Genomic DNA, 16,896 nt, shown 5'->3' with positions numbered 1-16,896 from the left:
GCCCCTGCCCCTGCCCCTGCCCCTGCCTATTTCTCAAGCATCCTGGTACTTGCTTCTTCCCCTCACTCCCCATTCTCCAGTCTGATGAGCCTTCTTTACACTGGTTTCATGTCTGGAATCTTTTCATGGTTGTTCCTGCTGCTTGGGAGCCTTTTCTCCCAGCTGCCATGGCTGCTCTTCTGGCTCTCCAGATCTTGTTTTGAACGTTGTCTTCTAGTGCGGCCCACCCTTCTCCTAGTGTGCTCTGTTCCAGCCTCCTGTTGATTGCCTTCACAGCACATTCCACAATTTGCAATTTGTAATTCTTTTATTTAATTGCCTTATGTCTCTTTCTTTCACTGAGACACACTGAGGTATCCCTAGTGCCTAGCATAATGCCTAGCACATAGTAGGACTCCACAAATCCTTGGCAATTGAGTGACTCCAACAAAGTGCTTTGGAGAGGTGCTTTGAATGAATGAGCGAAGTTAGTGATATCTAAAAGTGTGTGGTTCTTTTTGGGTGATTGCATTGTTATCAAGAGAGAAAGTGTCAAGCCTGAGGGGGGCACATGGTTTAAAGGAAAGGCTGGAGGCTTTGAGGGGGGTATAGCTTGAGTCTGCCTCTTATTAGCTGTGTGAACTTGGGAGTGTTTCTTCACCACTCCCAGCTTTAATTTTCTTATCTGTAAAATGGAGATTAAACGTGTATGTCAGAGAGCATCATGAGTATTAAATGAGATAATGTATGTAAATCCTCTGGCACAGAGCTGGCACACGGAGGTACTTGATACCTGGGCATTTCATTCCTTCTACCAAATCAAAACTCCATGGAGTTGCAGGCATCAGTGAGCTGGGAAGAAAGGTACTTTTGGAGGAGAGAGGCTGTCTGGGTGCCAGCTCTCTCCCAAGTCTTATCCTCTGCTCTTGCCCCCAAATCACATTGCATCAGGAATGTCAGATAAGTACAGGAAGCACATTTTGCCAGCAGTGAAGATTGCCAGTCATTGTAGGACACATGGGCCAGTTAATTGCCCTTGTTTATCCTTCCTTGAAGTTGCAAATTTCAAATGTAAAGTTCTCAGATCCTTCAGTTTGGAATATGAGTGTATTTTGGGGTGAAGCCCAGTGTCATTCTTTTCCCCATTTTTTCCAGCTACGTTTTACAATACCCTCCTGACTCCCACCTCCATTATTTGAAAAGCCTGCTCAGGTGAATGTGAGGAGGACTCTAAGAGCTCCTAACCATATTTCACTAAGTGGCTCTATCCGCTGTTGTTTCCATGTCTCCTTTTAAAGATGTTCCCTTTGTCCAAAAATCTGCTTCTTGCTCTTCACCCTGTTCCTTGTGCAGGTAGATAGAGTTTCATCTTATTCTCTGTGCATCAAGGCCACATTGAACAAAGTCATTGCAAGGAGAAGAGCTGTCCCAAGTCCTGAAAAAGGACACACTTTCATGGGATCTTAGCTGCTCCCTCTGACTTGACTTCTGGATTCCTGCCTTTCCTTTTCTCATCTCCTTCCTGTCCTGTGCCTACCATCTTTCTTGCTCTTTGTCCCTCTATTCCTCTCTAGTCCGTTATCCACACTGTCTCTCCTTTTATGGTTCATTATATAATCTTTCTGCTCTATGGTCCTCTTTGATTGATAGTTGGTGGTGTGGATGCTTGGGTGCCCCGTGCCACATCCCTGGGTCTACCTGTGATTTCAGCTGCAGATGTAAAAGATGCTTTTAGACCCTCCTTGCTCTCTCTGCTTCTAGGCCTCAGGGCCTTCTCCAATGCCCAGGCAAGTAGCTCACCTCCAGCAAGTGCAGCCTGAAAGTGCAGGGGAGTTATCAGTCCAGGGATTACTCTCAACCAGTGGGAGATTAGAGCAGTGATCCTGCGTCTTGGTAACTAATTAGATTTTTCATTGAGGGAGATGGAGGAGTCTGAGACTGCCAGGTTGTTGTGGCTAAGGAGACCAGCAGAGTTACAGGGATGGTGCAAACTGTCAAAATAGAGGGTACAGGAGAGACATCAGGTGGAGATGAATGACCTCAGGGCAGGGATCATATTTTATCTCTGTATTCCCAATACCTAGCATAGTGCCAGCATTTGTGTTCACAAAAGGTTTGCTGAAAGGGCAAACCCGTTTCTTCATGTGCTGTCCCTTTCATGAAAGCTGTTCTGTTGATATTGGGAAGCCAGGTGTGGCTACCCATGTACCTTAACACTGTCCTCAAGATAGTGATAGATTTTTTCTCTTTCAGTATTTGTTCTGTTGTTGCACAGAACATCAGCATCAGATTCATAAAACTGCTATTTGCTTGTCATTTGTCAGGCCACTTTGGAAGTCATTTGCTTTGGGGGAAGATTAATCTTCTGGAATATCAGTATTGCATGGTATTTCAATAAGCATCCTAAGTGGCTCAGCACATGTAAATTGTTTAGCACTTATATATCACTTATATTCTCCAGGAGCTCAACATTAGTTAATTCTCATGATACTTAAGAGATAAGTGTCATTTCAAGTCATGATTTGTATATGTTTCAAGTTTACAAGTGTTCTCCACTGCTTTTTTTTTTCAGTAGCTGTTTCATTTTCTATCATCAGGACTTCTATTTAATTTTGTTTACTGCTTTCTTTGTGGACTTGGAACATATAAAGACTTTTGTTTAACAAAATGTGCAACAGCTCAAAGAGACCTACAGGGTCCTTTGTCCACGTTCCTCGGAATTAGAGGTTTGTAACGGAGATACAGCAGCAAGGGATAAACAAGGACATTGCTTCATGAATGGCTGAGTTGTCCTGAGTTCCAGCTGTTTCTACCCTTGAGAGGTTATCCAGGAGGCTTCACAAAAACACCTACCACCAAACCTTCCCACCACCATTCCAGCCCCTCAAGTGGCCAGAGTGTGAGCATTAGCTTGGGAATGGGTGCCAGCATGCTGCCCTGGAAGATGCCTGAGTGAGTAATGGTGTGCACACCAAGGAGCAGGACACCCTGTTGGGGCATGTTTCTCTGGTGACAGCCACAGGGACCCTTCATTGCCCTTTGAGGGTCTGTATACTGAAAGGCCAGAAGGCAGCTGAATGCTGCCAGAGAAGGCTGTACACCACCCAGGAAGAGGCATAACAGCAGGCAGCACCAACACTAGATCAACCCAGATGTAGAACAGGGAGGGCTATTCCCCCTGCTGGGTTTGGTCATGGCTATGGCTGGCATGGACCCTTCCGGCATGGGGCCCAGAACAGATGTGGACTCCTACCATGGGAGCTGAGCAGACAGATACTGCCCCCACCCTAATACCCTGATCTTATGAAAGAATCCCCTTGGACCTGCTTGCCTTTCAGGGATGGGGAAGTTTGAGGGATGAACCCTGAATTTAAGTGACTACCGCCAAAGAAAGTCTTAAATTAGAAAGGACCAAGTTACCTCATACTGAAGGTTAAAAGTTTTCCCCTGTCAGCAGAAATGAAGGCTCAAGAGCTAAGCTGAGATTGGTGATAGATAAAGTTTTAAAAATCAGTTTTGCAATTTTTATAGACTCTCATGACTGTCAAACATTCTATCACTTATTTTATTATCTCATTCAGCAAATGAGGAAATTGAGGCTTAGAGGTATTGAATCACTCACGCAAAGACACTTGACTAATAAATGGTGGCAGTGTTTTCAAAGCCAAGTCTAGGCTTTGCTCTCAACCCTTACCCAAATGGATGATATATGCTTCTTAAACTTTTCCACCAAATGCATACCCCTCCCTCAGCTGGGAGCTGAGATGGGAGGGTGGGCTGGGTAGAGGTTACATTGGACACTGCACGGAACTTGCAATTTCTTTGAGTGTTTTTTTTTTTCAAAAATCATGTTTGATATGAGGAAATCATGCATTTTGTATTCTGCTACATATTATGTATTTTCTCACTTTTAAAATGTTTTAAAGTATGTAACATTTAGATAAATGAGCCATTTTAATCTTTGGGCACCCACCATCCCTCAGCAAACCTGGCAAACCCTCCAGGGCACACACATCCCAATATGAGAGCCAGTGGGTGGTACAAGTCTTGGGGACATAAAATGCATTTATTTGTTTTTTGTTTGTTTGTTTGTTAAAGAACTAAAGCAAAATAGAAAACATTTTTACTACTGTATGAGGAAACAAGGAAATAAAGCACACACACGTGTGTGTATGTGTGTGTGTGTATGACAGAGAGGTGGGGTGGAGAGAGAGAGATTGACTGGCCCAGCAGGGTGCTAATGAAACCTGAGGCTATTGGCATTATGCCCATGGGCCTGTGGGACTGATTAACTTTGTAGATTAGAGCAGAGACAGATATTTTTTGATCATGTGGCTCATCTATGACCATAGACCCCTCTCCTGGCCACATGTGTGAAGGGAGCAGGCCTTTGGCTTGGCTTGGCTTGGTGAGAGCTATTGTCCTCAAGACAAGAAGAGCCAGAGAATGGATCCTTCAGTGGCTGTGGACCCCAGCTCTGTTTGCAAATGTGTTCTGGGTTCTAGGAACCTCTCTCACTGCTTTTCTATGTGTCTAGGGTTACATTTATAGTCACCAAGCAACCTTCTGATTCCTTATTTGTTTTCTAGAAGGGAGTATCCTTGGCATTGGTCACAAATATTCCCATTGTTGTAAAGATTATACTTCTTCACCTGTGAGTTGGTAAATTCGCATCCTGGTGTAGCAACCCATCTCTTGTGAATTTTCTTAGCAAACTTCTGTTCTCAGAGCTAGAGCACACTTGGGTGAACAGAAGAAGACAGGTTTTACATCTGCAAAACTGAGGTGCAGCCCTTGGGACCTATATTAGGACACAGTCTGAGGCTGGATCTGAGCAGCCAATAGCCCATCTCACCTGCTCCCTTCTGTGCTGTCTCTTCTGCCAGGGACCAATCTTATGCTTAGGGATTGTGAATGCACTTACAAGTGTTCAATCTCTTTAGTAAGTAGAAGAATGCAGATAGGAAAATGACATGGCATTCTTTACTTAGCAAATTGGCAAAATCATAATAATACCCAGAGTTGGGAAGCATAGCAAAAACTGCTCTTTCAAACTGCTAGTGAGAGAGTAAATTGGTACACTTTCACTTTTTCTCAAAATAGTAAAAAGATTTTAAAATGCCCATGCCTTTTGATTCACCAATCCTATGTCCAGGACTGAGTCCTAAGGAAATAGATGACAAGAATTGCTTGTAACAGTGAAAAAATTGTGCCTACCCTACTGTACCTGCCTTCCAGTAAGGGAGTGGTGAAGTAGATCATGGTTTATATACATGATGGAATGTGTCACACCACTAATGTAATCTTGTTGCAGCACATTCACAGACATGGACAGATGCTTCCTGATCCAGTTGAGTAAAAACATACTGAATGACATAAATATGGTATCATTTCATTCTTAATATTTGAGAATGTGTATGGGTATATGTATATGTCCATATATGCACGCTTATATATATGTGCCCATGCCCATCAACAATGGCTATCTGGTGAGCAGTGGGATGGTGACTGCTTCCAACCGAAAGCCCACTGGTCCCTTACCCTTGTGACATCAGAATACCCTTGGTGTTATTGCACTTAGACTTCCTAAGTCTGACCACCATCCCTGTGTTAATGATCTCCTGTTTCTGGACTTTTAGACCTTGGTAGTCTTTTGGTCGCTCCTCTCAACTGCTGCCTGCTCTGTGTTCCTGGCTCTTCCACCTCTGCCCTACAGAATCCCATTTCTCCCCCACCAACTCCAGCCAAGCCCCTCATGCCTCTGGGGTGTAATTCTTCAGTAGTCCATCAATGCTGTCCTTCATTTTCTGGCTGTTGTTCTTTGCCAAGCCTAGCGTCTTTGGGACTCAACTTCTTTGCCCCTTCCCGGCCCATGTACTCAGTTTGCTGCTGTAGCTCCTGCAGCACCCACAGAGAGGCCATACCATCTGTTTGGCTTTTGCTCATCCCTGATGTGTTTCTTCTCTCTCCCAATTTTATCTCCACTGCCCCCATGCCTTTGCCTGCTCACATGGCAGGGCCTGTCACTCATTCCTGGAGAACGTCCAGGGCAGTGGGGTTGAGTGACAGTGAGCTCGCCTTCCATGTGGGAGGACTGGCCAAGATCCAGGCAGCTTTGCTGATGACACTGCCCTGCCATTCTTTATTAAGCAGGACTTGTGCCTGGCGTGGATGACATTGTCTTTCCACAGAGAACTAGGCTTAACATGTGCATGGAAAATGGCCTCAATGGTGGCTAGAACAGTGGGATTTAGAAAAAAGAAAGTTTCAGAACCAACAATAATTCAATGCTGTACTTTGATGTCAGTATCCAAACTCTCTCATTTAGGATCTCTGTAGTTTGTCCATACAGCCCTGAGATATTGGAAAGAAGGTTCCAGAATCACTGATCCTCCTATGTAGGTATACCTGAGTTTTAATGCTGATTCTATTACATATTATCTGAAAATCATGGGCAAGTGGCTTAGCCTTTATGGTCTTCATTTTCTTCACTTGATAAAAGGAGGCTTACTACTAATAATAATGACAATGGCTATTTATTGTGTATTTACTATAAGCCAACTACCATGCAAAACCCTTAAATTTAATCCTCCTAAAATGATATGGTAGATACTATTAATTTCCATTTTATAGGTTGGGAAAAGGAAATTTTAAGGATGTTATATATTCAAATTCACGCTGTTTATAAGGCATGGAGCCAGTAATTGAACCCAATCAGCCAACTATGACCCTATGCTTGAAGTCCACATTATTTACTTCTCCCAATGAACTGGCGTAGGTGAAGCACCTCCTTCAATGTCTCTCACATACTAAATGTTCAAAACTGCCCCTCCTGGGGGCATCCTGGGTCAATCTTTGGAGTCAGGGGTTCTTTTTTTCATGGACATTTCAGGACTTCACAACTAAAACCAGGAAGCAGGCTGGCTGCCCGTCTCATATCTGAGGCTCTAGGCTGAATCTTTCATTCCCTTTGTGACAGTGAAGAATGAAACTCTAATTTATGATCTCCCACTCTGTTTATGGAGCCTGTGTTCCTATACCTCATCAATCATTGTCACTTTGAATTTTGCAGTGTCTTACAAAATCAACCTATGTTGATCCACCCATTGGTTTAAAGCTTCTGCAATGAAGATCTGTGTCTATCTTGTCTATCTGAAATGGACTTTATACCACATAGAATCTCCAACAACAAACCCTCAATAACAGCAATGAGGACAACAATCACATCAGCCACCACCACCATGATTAATGTTATCCCAGATCCCACCTGTATTAGTCTGTTTTTACCCTGTTATAAAGAACTTACCAAAACTGGGTAATTTATAGGGAAACGAGGTTTAATTGACTCACAGTTCCATATGGCAGGGGAGGCCTCAGGAAACTTACAATCATGGCAGAAGGTGAAGGGGAAGCAAGGCATGTCTTACATGGCAGCAGGAGAGAGAGTACGAAGTGGGAAGTGCCACACTCTTGCAAACAATCAGATCTCATGAGAATTCACTATCACAAGAACAGCAAAGGGGAAGTCTGCCCCCATGATTCAATCACATCCCACCAGGCCCCTCCTCCAACACATGGGGATTATAATTTGAGATGAGATTTGGGTGAAGACACAGCCAAACCCTATCACAATCACACTGGGTACCCACTGTTTCATGTGCTATGTGCTGAGCTCAGAGGTCTCAAACTAGAATTCCTGCTGGGCTAGGCAGGAGCATAAATGAAGAGTCAGGCAAGGTGGGCTACAGTGAGCCACAGCCTGTGGCCTCACCAAGGAGGAGGCTGTTACTTAGCTTTGGCTGACTGTTGCCATGCTAGACTGCAATCTCAGTTTTGTCAGATCTTTACATTTCTTAAAAGAAATTGTAAATATGGATTTTTATGTGAGATTTCCCAATGCAAAAATGTTGGCAAAGAGTTCACATTAAAAAAAAATCCTTATCTGTGGGATGCATACCATTTTCTTTTACAGCCTGTTATCTAGCTCTTGTAGGCCACTGAGTGAACATCACAGCATAAGCCATGATCATGGATAGTGGATATAATCAAGGGTTTTATGTCCTAGAGGTCTCTAAAGGGCTATTGCAAGGCCACCGCCACTTTAATGGGCAGCCTAGGACTCCAAAGGGGACGTCAATGTAACTATACTAATTGCAGTGGCTTGCACGCCAATCCCAGGCTCCCATCCTGGCTTCCACATTTTTGTTTCCTTGGCCTTAACACTCTTTGCTCTCTACTTGGCCTGGTCTCCTACCAGCTGACCACAAGTTTGGCCTGGTTCTCCTTTTGGCTCTGGTGCCCTCCATCTCCTTCTTTAAAAGGAACTGAGCTGCCCACCGACACTGAAGATCTGCTAGAGGTGAAGCTTTCCTCACCTAGGCTTCTCTCTTGATATCTGTGCTGTTCCTCCTACAGGGCCAGATTTCCATCTATTCCATTGGGAGTCTTGGAAGTAGAAGCCAACACATAGATCCTAGCCATGTAGTATAGTCTCTATGAGTTTCTGTCATCCTGAAAAATTCATATGTTGGGGTCCTAACCCCCCAGTACCTCAAAATATAACTGTGTTTGAATATAGACTCATTAAAGAGGTGATTACATTAAAATGAGGTTATTAGGGTGGCTCCTAATACAATGTGACTGGTGTTCTTATAAGAGGAAGAGATTAGGACATAGATACACACAGAAGAAAGAGCATGTGAGGATACAGGGAGAAGGTGGCCATTTGCAGACAAGGAGGGAGGCCTCAGAAGGAACCAATCCTAAGGACAGCTTGATTCCAGATTTCTAGCTTCCAGAACCCTGAGGAAAGTTCTACTGGTACTTTGTTATGGCAGCCCTAGCAAACTAATGCAGACCCTGAGCAAATATCTCAGCCTAGTGTTTCTTGGTTCCCCATGGTCATCACTACATGCAGCCTGACCTCACCATCACAGTGACCCATATCATGCACTTAACCATTTGGTTTAGAATGGGAGTGTGGGCACAGATAACTCCTGGTTTGTTTGGGGTCCTACCCTGGGACTGAGGTGAACACAGAGGGATTGTTAGGTATTAGAGATATGCATAACTGGGGAGAGTTTATGACAGTGGAGTTAAAGGGAGAATCCAAGCTTAGTCAAGAGGGGAGGCAAGGTTATGTTCTGATGGAAAAGTCTCACCAGAAACCTGTGGGGTCAGGGGAGGTTTAGACTCTGGTTCACGGATAGGTTGGAGTAGGTGGTTTAGGATCAAAGCAGTGAATAATGAGAGGATATTAGAGCCCTATTTTTGTATCAACTTAAAGGGCCTGGGCAAGGCCAACTTAAATCTCTGGTCTGTGAGACTTGATTATATCATCTTGGTTGATTTTCTGTCAGATGAAACCTGTGTATTGAAGTGTCCAGTATGAAGAACGTTTGTAGCTTCTCAACATCTTCCCACATCTTCATCTTATTATTTTGCATTGAATCTGAAACTCTTACACATATCGACCAGCACTGAAGTAAGCAAAGCAAAAACATATTAGTTGATACTTGTGAAATTCATATTTTCCAGGAAAAGAAAAAAACCACTGTGACATATTATTTTAACGTCTGAGAATTTCCAACAAATAAAGGCCACTAAAGGAAGTCACTAAAGGCTGCCTATGGCCACGTGGCACAATTAGCAGACCATGGCTCCTTGGCTTTGCCAAGCTTGGCAGAAGTGGTGTCCTGTGACATGTGAGGTCTGCCCTGCTGTGCATCTTCCCCATTGATCTCGTCTTGGCTCCAAGAACTGGAGGAACTGGGAGGGATGGAATCTCAGCCTTACAGAGCCTGCAAGTGTCAGGCTTGCATTTCCAGCAGCTGACAATTCTTGTTTTTGACAAGTTAAACAGTCTTCTTGGTGTATTGGTGGTTCACTGCAAATCATTAATGCAAGTTTGTTTGGAATAGAAAGTTCACGACGTTGATTTGCTGAAATGAGGTAAGAGAAATGCTAGATCATCAGATGGGTGAGTCTCTTTAGGGCCAGCAAAAATGCTGACCCTGGGCTCAAGAAAGGGAGAACACTGAACTATGCTAAGTGGGACCTTTTTTCCCCCCCCCCAAAGGCAATCAGCGGCAGCTGAATCTGGACCAGCACACTGCTTCACTGAGACCTCAATTATTCATTCCTCCAACATTTATTGGCCATCTACTATGTGGCAGGGACTATTCCAGATGCTGGGGATATAGCAATGAATGATTAACATGGTCATTTTTCTTGTGGCTCTTTCATTCTGGTTGTGGGAAGGCAATGGACATGTGATATATACCATAAAGAACATTAAATAGGTTAATGAGATAGAGAAGGTGGCGGAAGGCTGTCTTAGGGCTGGTTGGGAAAGGACATTCCTTCCAAGGAGGTGACATTGAAGCTGAGACCTGAATCATGAGGAAGAAGCAGCCCAGGAAGATCTAGGAAAAGAGCAACTAGTGCCAAAGGAAGAGCAGCACAAATACCCTGAAACTTGCCCTGGTTGTGTTTGGGGGAAGAGCTGTGTGCCTGGAACAATGTGAGCAAAGGATGGAGTGGAAGGAGCTGAGGTCAGCAGAAAGTCTGCTCAGGTGGCAACTTATGGGCAAAGTAAGAAATTTAGATTTTATTCTAATTGTCTCTTTCAACCAATATCAATAAGGCACTGGGTTTAGAAAAGCAATGTTAATCATAACCTCATGGAGCCAGATGAATGTCCTTGTTGGTCACATGTCCCAGGTGTACATCAGGTTCACAGTAGAGAGTGGCCAAATCAGTGTGCACACCCAGGCCTGTCTGCCTCCAAAGTGTGTGCCTTCCCAGCCCGTCTCTGACTTCCTTCCTACCTGATACTGAAGACAGGGGTTGTGTATTACAGGGAACATGGTTCTGGAGGCACAATGTGGCACCCACTACCTGTGACCACATAACACTCTGAGACTCAGCATCTTCACCACACAAAAAGGCCTCAGGTGAGCATAAAGCTCTCATCTGGGCATTACATGGGAGGAAAGATTTTATAGCCCAAGGGTAACAGGATGTATTAGTTAGGATTCTCTAGAGAAACAGAACCAATAGGGTATATCTATATCTATATATCTATAACTATCTATAGACTGTGTCTCCACTCAAATCGTAATCCCCATGTGTTGGAAGAGGGGCCTGGTGGGGTGTGATTGAATCATGGGGGCAGACTTCCCCTTTGCTGTTCTTGTGATAGTGAGTTCTCATGAGATCTGATTGTTTGCAAAAGTGTGGCACTTCCCACTTTGTGCTCTCTCTCCTGCTGCCATGTAAGACATGCCTTGCTTCCCCTTCACCTCCAGCCATGATTGTAAGTTTTTATATGGAAATTCATTATAGGAGCTGGCTCACATGTTTATGGAGGCCAAGAAGTCCCATGATCTGTCATCTGCAAGCTGGAGAACCAGAAAAGTCAGTGATGTAATTCAGTGTGGGTCCAAACGCCTGGGGACCAGGAGCCACTGGTGTGATTTCCATTCTGAGACTAAAGGTCCCAAACCCAGGAGATCTGACATCTGAAGCAGGAGAAGATGGGTGTCCCAGCTCAAGAAGGGAGAGGGAGGGCTCACTTTTCCTCTGATTTTTTTTTTCCTATCTGAGCCCCCTAAGTGGATTAGATGACAGCCGCCCACATTGGTGGGCACACAATCTTCCCACATTGGGTAGATCTTTTTCACTCAGTCTATGAATTCAAGCACTATACTCTTCCAGAAATACCCTCACAGACATACCCAGATGTGTTGCATCAGCCATGTGGGTATCCCTTAGCCCAGTCAAGTTGACACATAAAATTTACACCACAGTGGCTTTCATTATAGTTCCAAAATAACTGAAGTGCATTTTATGAGGAATAGTAAATCTTACCTATTTTCACTGGGGACAGAATAAGACAATAGGTTCTTTTTAAGCAGAAGTTCTTGACTGATGTCCATACACCTCTCAGGGATCCACAAAGGCAATCGTTGGGTACATAAGCTATTTTCCACATTTCAAAAATGTCTAATGGAGCCACTTCAGCAGATTGGCAGAATCTATCTACTAAAGCCGAATATGCATGTATCCCAGGGCCCAGCAATTCCTCTACTAGGTATGGATACTAGATACAGAAATTCTTACATATATTCCCCAAGAGATATGAACCAAAATGTTCAAAGTAGTGCACTTGGAAATAGACAACACAGGGAAATTACCCAAATGCCCATCAACAGTAGAACTGATAAATGTAGTATATTTATATAGCAGAGTATGAACTAAGCACTGAGAATGAATGATCTTTAACTATGTGTAACATGAATCTTAGCTGATGGTGAGTGCAAGTAGCTAGACACAAAGAATATATACTGTAAGAATAATTTACACAAAGTCCCAAGACCAGGAAACCTACACTATACTGTTGGAAATCAGGATGGGTTTATCCCTGTGGGAGCATGGTGTTTAGTGACTGACAGGGAAGTTGAGGGTGCTGGTAATCCAAGGTGCTGATGATGGTCTGTTTCTTGATCTGGGTGCTGGTTATGTGGGTATGTTTGGTTTGTGAGGATGAATTGAGCAATACATTTTTTGGTATGTGTGCTTTCTGTAGTATATTATGTAATACTTCAACTAAAGTTTTAAAAATATGGAAAATTTAAAAATGGGAATTATACTATGGCTATTGGCGATTTTTACTGTAAATGCAGTTAAATGTAACTATTCATAATATATGATGGGAGAGGAAATTAATTGTTGCTGGAAAAACTGTTTGTAATGCTTTTAAAATGTGGGCTCAACCCAGGGCAGAGAATTATGAAAAATGTTCCTGGGGAACCCACTTGTAAAAAGTTTCAGGGCCAGTAGGCTAAACTTTTAAAACAAATTGTCTCCCTTGTAGTGTGTGTGTTACCAAGGGTTTCCAGAGACATTTTGTGGCATTTTCATGAAAGATATTAGAGAATGTTATCATTTCAGGATGACTTAGATTTAGACCTTACAAGACACAGGGAGGTGAGTTAATGCTTGCTTCCCACAGACATTTTTAGATTGGCTTGTTATGAGTTTCCTGTTCAGTGAAAATGAGGTGAGAGGCCCTAGTTAACCTAGCCTTTTCCCCTTTGCCCCATCCAGAGAACTGCAGGTGGCTAGCTGTGTTTTCCAAGGCTCAGATACAGTCTCCAGTCAATCAATAAACAAGACCTCGGGAAAGAGGAAGAATGGTTTGCTTGATTGAAAGTGAGTTTGTCACGTGTATCAATAAGACAAAGTGCTTATGGTCTTCTAGTACTAGGCTTTACTCTCCTCTTGGCAACCAGACAACCTTCCACCATCTGCTAGCCACTTTTTGCCACCATCTTCCAGTCACCAGCCAATCCAGTCTCCTACCTGCTGTGTGCCTCTGTCGGGGGAGTCAGGGAGTCCTCATCACTAATCTAATTCATCTCGATTTTTACAGAAACTTTGCCAGAGCAGAGTTTGCTGCAGTTGGTGGCAAGGAAGTGAGAAACTGCTACCACTTATTACCTTGCTCCATTAAATTAGTTCATGAATTAGTTCAGACAATGACTTCAATCTGCGTGCCTGGAGGAGCTGAGGGTCAGCTGTCTCGCCTGGAAGGACTTGGAAACCCACATTCTAGACAGCAGGTGGAAGGGCCAGCAGCTAGAAGAAAGCTGTCTTCAGCAGGAGTTGTGTGACAGTGAGAATGGCTCATCAAGTGCCATGGCCTTGGACCCCAAGACTCAGCCAGAGGTGCAAGGTGGTGGGGATGCCCTACCCAGCAGCCAATCTCATTCTTCCTCTTGAGTGTCCACTTCTCCTCTTGGCCCAGGTGGTAAATCTGGATTAATTTAAGCCAAACTTAGGAGTCCAGTTGTTCTTGCCGATGACTGATTTAAGGAGGAGAATTTATCCCAAATCTAGCCAAGTAGAAGAGAGGGGAAATATACTTGGGGGTGTCTGGTAAATGTCTCTTCTTCTTTGTCATGCCTTCATGTGACTTCTGAAATGCTTGCAGCCGTGCTATAACTAAGAAGGAAGCAGGCCTGGAGATAAGCCCATGTGTTTAGGTTGCTGAGGGGAAGATGGTAAGGGCCTGGATCCCTCAGGCCACTAGAGAGCCTTTGAAGTAAGTAATACCAGACTGAATTTCCATTATGGGAGCTAACACATTTTCTTTATCATTTAAGCTGGTTGAATTTGAGTATTTGGTTACTTGCAGCCTAAACCTCCCTAATTAATCTGATGCTTCATCCCAACTTTTGCCATCTGCATACATATATTGTCAATTTCCAGCTAGAAAATCTTACTTGGATATATCCTGTAAGGCATTATTTTTCAGCCTAAAACATTTAAAATTTAACTACTCGTTTTTTCCTCAAATATACCTCTCAAATTTTTACTAGAAATAATTAGAAATCTTTGACTTACCCTACTTTCAGTTAATGCACCCTACACATACACAAAATTATACAATTTTAACAAGCATACAAAAATTTAAATCTTTTATGAATGCTCTCTGTATGGCAGGCCTTGTGCTAGGAACTTTTATGTAGATTTATATAAACTATTGCAAATTCTTAAAATAATAGGGCAGAATAGATAATTTTATCTCCATTATGTATCTTAGGAAAGTAAAGCTAGAGCTGTTAGGTAACTTGCCCAAAGTCACACAGCTTGTCTTGGCTGAAAGGACACTGGAACGTAGTACAGATATTCCCCCTTTGGGTGTTCGTCTTGTCTGGCCACCTCTTCCTGCAGACCTGTCTTTCATCTATATTTCTGTTTCCTCTCCCACTATCGCTTTTCAGGTTTATTCCTAAGTGTTTGGTGCCTGGACTATTGCAGTGGAAAAACCTTCTGGACTCTCTTGCCCTCAAACCTTAGCTGCACATTACTGCTGTACTGACTTCCCCAAGATTCGGCTCATTCCACTTTCCCACGTTAACATCTTCAGTGATTTATCATCATCTGTATAGCAGCAGTAACAGTGGCAGGCAGGTAATATAAATATGTGAAGTCTGTTGAAGACACTAGGCTCTAAACTGCTTATGTGGGGACCAAATGCCTCTTGAAACACTGGGCACTTTAAGTAATAAAGCATAAATTGGCTACTAGTTTGTAACCAAGTGCCCTGAAGACAAAATTCATTATTTTTCTCACAGCATTCAAGGTTATCTAAAACTGAATCCCAAACTAATATCTCCCTCTTATCTCTTAGTCACCACCTCTCTGAAGCCTCTCATTTAGATACAAGGCTGAGTCCCTCCATTCTCTAGATGGACTCGACTGCTGTGCTCTTTCTCATGCCTTTGTCCCAGGTATTTTGTCCATTCATTCCTACCTACTCCTCGATGGTCACAACCCAGCTCTAGTCCCTCTTGCTTGACAAAGCAATCCTGGGATCTCATAGAAGAGACTCTCAGGTGTGCAAGAGGCCTGCAAAGCCTGCAGGCCAGGCTCCTAGATGATCCTTGCTGGGCATTTGCTTGGCCTGAGTTTGAACAGGCCTAAGACAGCTTCTGCCACTACTGGGCTTCACTGGCTGTTCAAAGACCTGCTGTCAGTTAAGCCAAATGTTATTACCCTAATGTCTACCTTTTGAGGTCAGGTGTGACAAGCCTACTTTTTCCTTTAAAATATTGAAAGAGCAATTGTATGTCTTCCCTCTGTACAGAATCCTCCATATTCAAAGCTCTCTCAAAGAGATAGTTTTAGACAGACATATGAAGAGCTTCAGAAACAAATTAATAAATTTATGGCAGGTTTTTATGTAGTACTGAATACATTAAAGGAGAATTACCAAATGCTTGCTTTGGGAGGGGATGCCAAACTGGAGCTTGTAGGCAGCTTGGGTCCTTTCTCTGAAGGAATCATGTTCACTGTTTGACTACCTATGAAAAGTTGGAAGAACATCTTCAGCCTTTCAGGAGAGAAAATGCTTAGTTCATTGGCTATTTATTTATTTCTTATTTTTCTTTGAGACAGAGTCTCACTCTGTGGCCCAGGCTGGAGTGCAATGGCACAATCTTGGCTCACTGCAACCTCTGCCTCCTGGGTTCAAGCAATTCTCCTGCCTCAGCCTCCTGAGTAGCTGGGATTACAGGCACCTACCACGCCTTGCTAATTTTTGTATTTTTGGTAGAGACGGGTTTCACCATGTTGGCCGGTCTGGTCTCAACCTCCCAACCTCAAGTGATCCACCCACCTCGGCCTCCCAGAGTGCTGGGATTACAGGCATGAGCCACCATCCCCAGCCCTGGCTTTAGTATTAGCTCTGCCCCTCTACAAACCCACTCCCTTTTACTTCAGGGACAAAGCTGATGCAGCCGTTGATTTTAAAAATGTGTCCATTGTTGCATTTTATAAATATGAACAAACAGAAATAACCAGTTCATAATAATTTCTCTTTGAAATATTAATATGTTTGAGATTTCAGATAGACTTACTGGAATTTACAAGATCTACAATATAACAAAAAGTGTTGCAGTAAACCCAAAAGAAATTGCATCTAAAGGACTTTGTTGAACTTGTTTATTCTTCCAATTGAATTGGCATAGATTTGGTGTATTGTATTACTGATTTTCTATTTGTAAAGGATTTTGAGTTATATAGAATACGTATTTTTAAACTGGGAAGAAACCCTCTAAATTTCTCTCATATCTTGCCTGTATTCTACAAGAGGATCAGATGCAGTGTTTGACTGTCTAAATGCATTCCAAAGCCCTCTAAGGAAGCATTTGGCTTTGAGCAATGAACAGGTGATCAGACCACAGGGGACAAAAGTGAAGAGAAACACAAAAGTGGTATGGATTCACCATGCAGGAGCCATCCTTTGAAAAGCCTTCCCTGCACAGTGATAATATGTGTGTGTGTGCTTGCACACACCTGTGTATGTGTATGAGGTGTTGGTATGGGGTGGAGTTGGGAACTTGAGAG

General features: G+C 43.2%; 1 pseudogene; it reads left to right on the top strand.

Moving 5' to 3' along the window:
• The window catches only part of LOC116463031 (structural maintenance of chromosomes protein 4-like), a 57,202-nt pseudogene extending 40,717 nt beyond the window's left edge, over positions 1 to 16,485 (top strand).
• Positions 16,486 to 16,896: the final 411 nt, after the last annotated feature.

The sequence above is a fragment of the Hylobates moloch genome, unplaced genomic scaffold (genome assembly GCF_009828535.3).
Source record: "Hylobates moloch isolate HMO894 unplaced genomic scaffold, HMol_V3 SCAFFOLD_24, whole genome shotgun sequence".
In the NCBI taxonomy this organism is placed as follows: Eukaryota; Metazoa; Chordata; class Mammalia; order Primates; family Hylobatidae; genus Hylobates; species Hylobates moloch.
The sequence above is the reverse complement of the archived record's forward strand: the minus strand, read 5'-3'. Positions and strand labels throughout refer to the sequence as shown.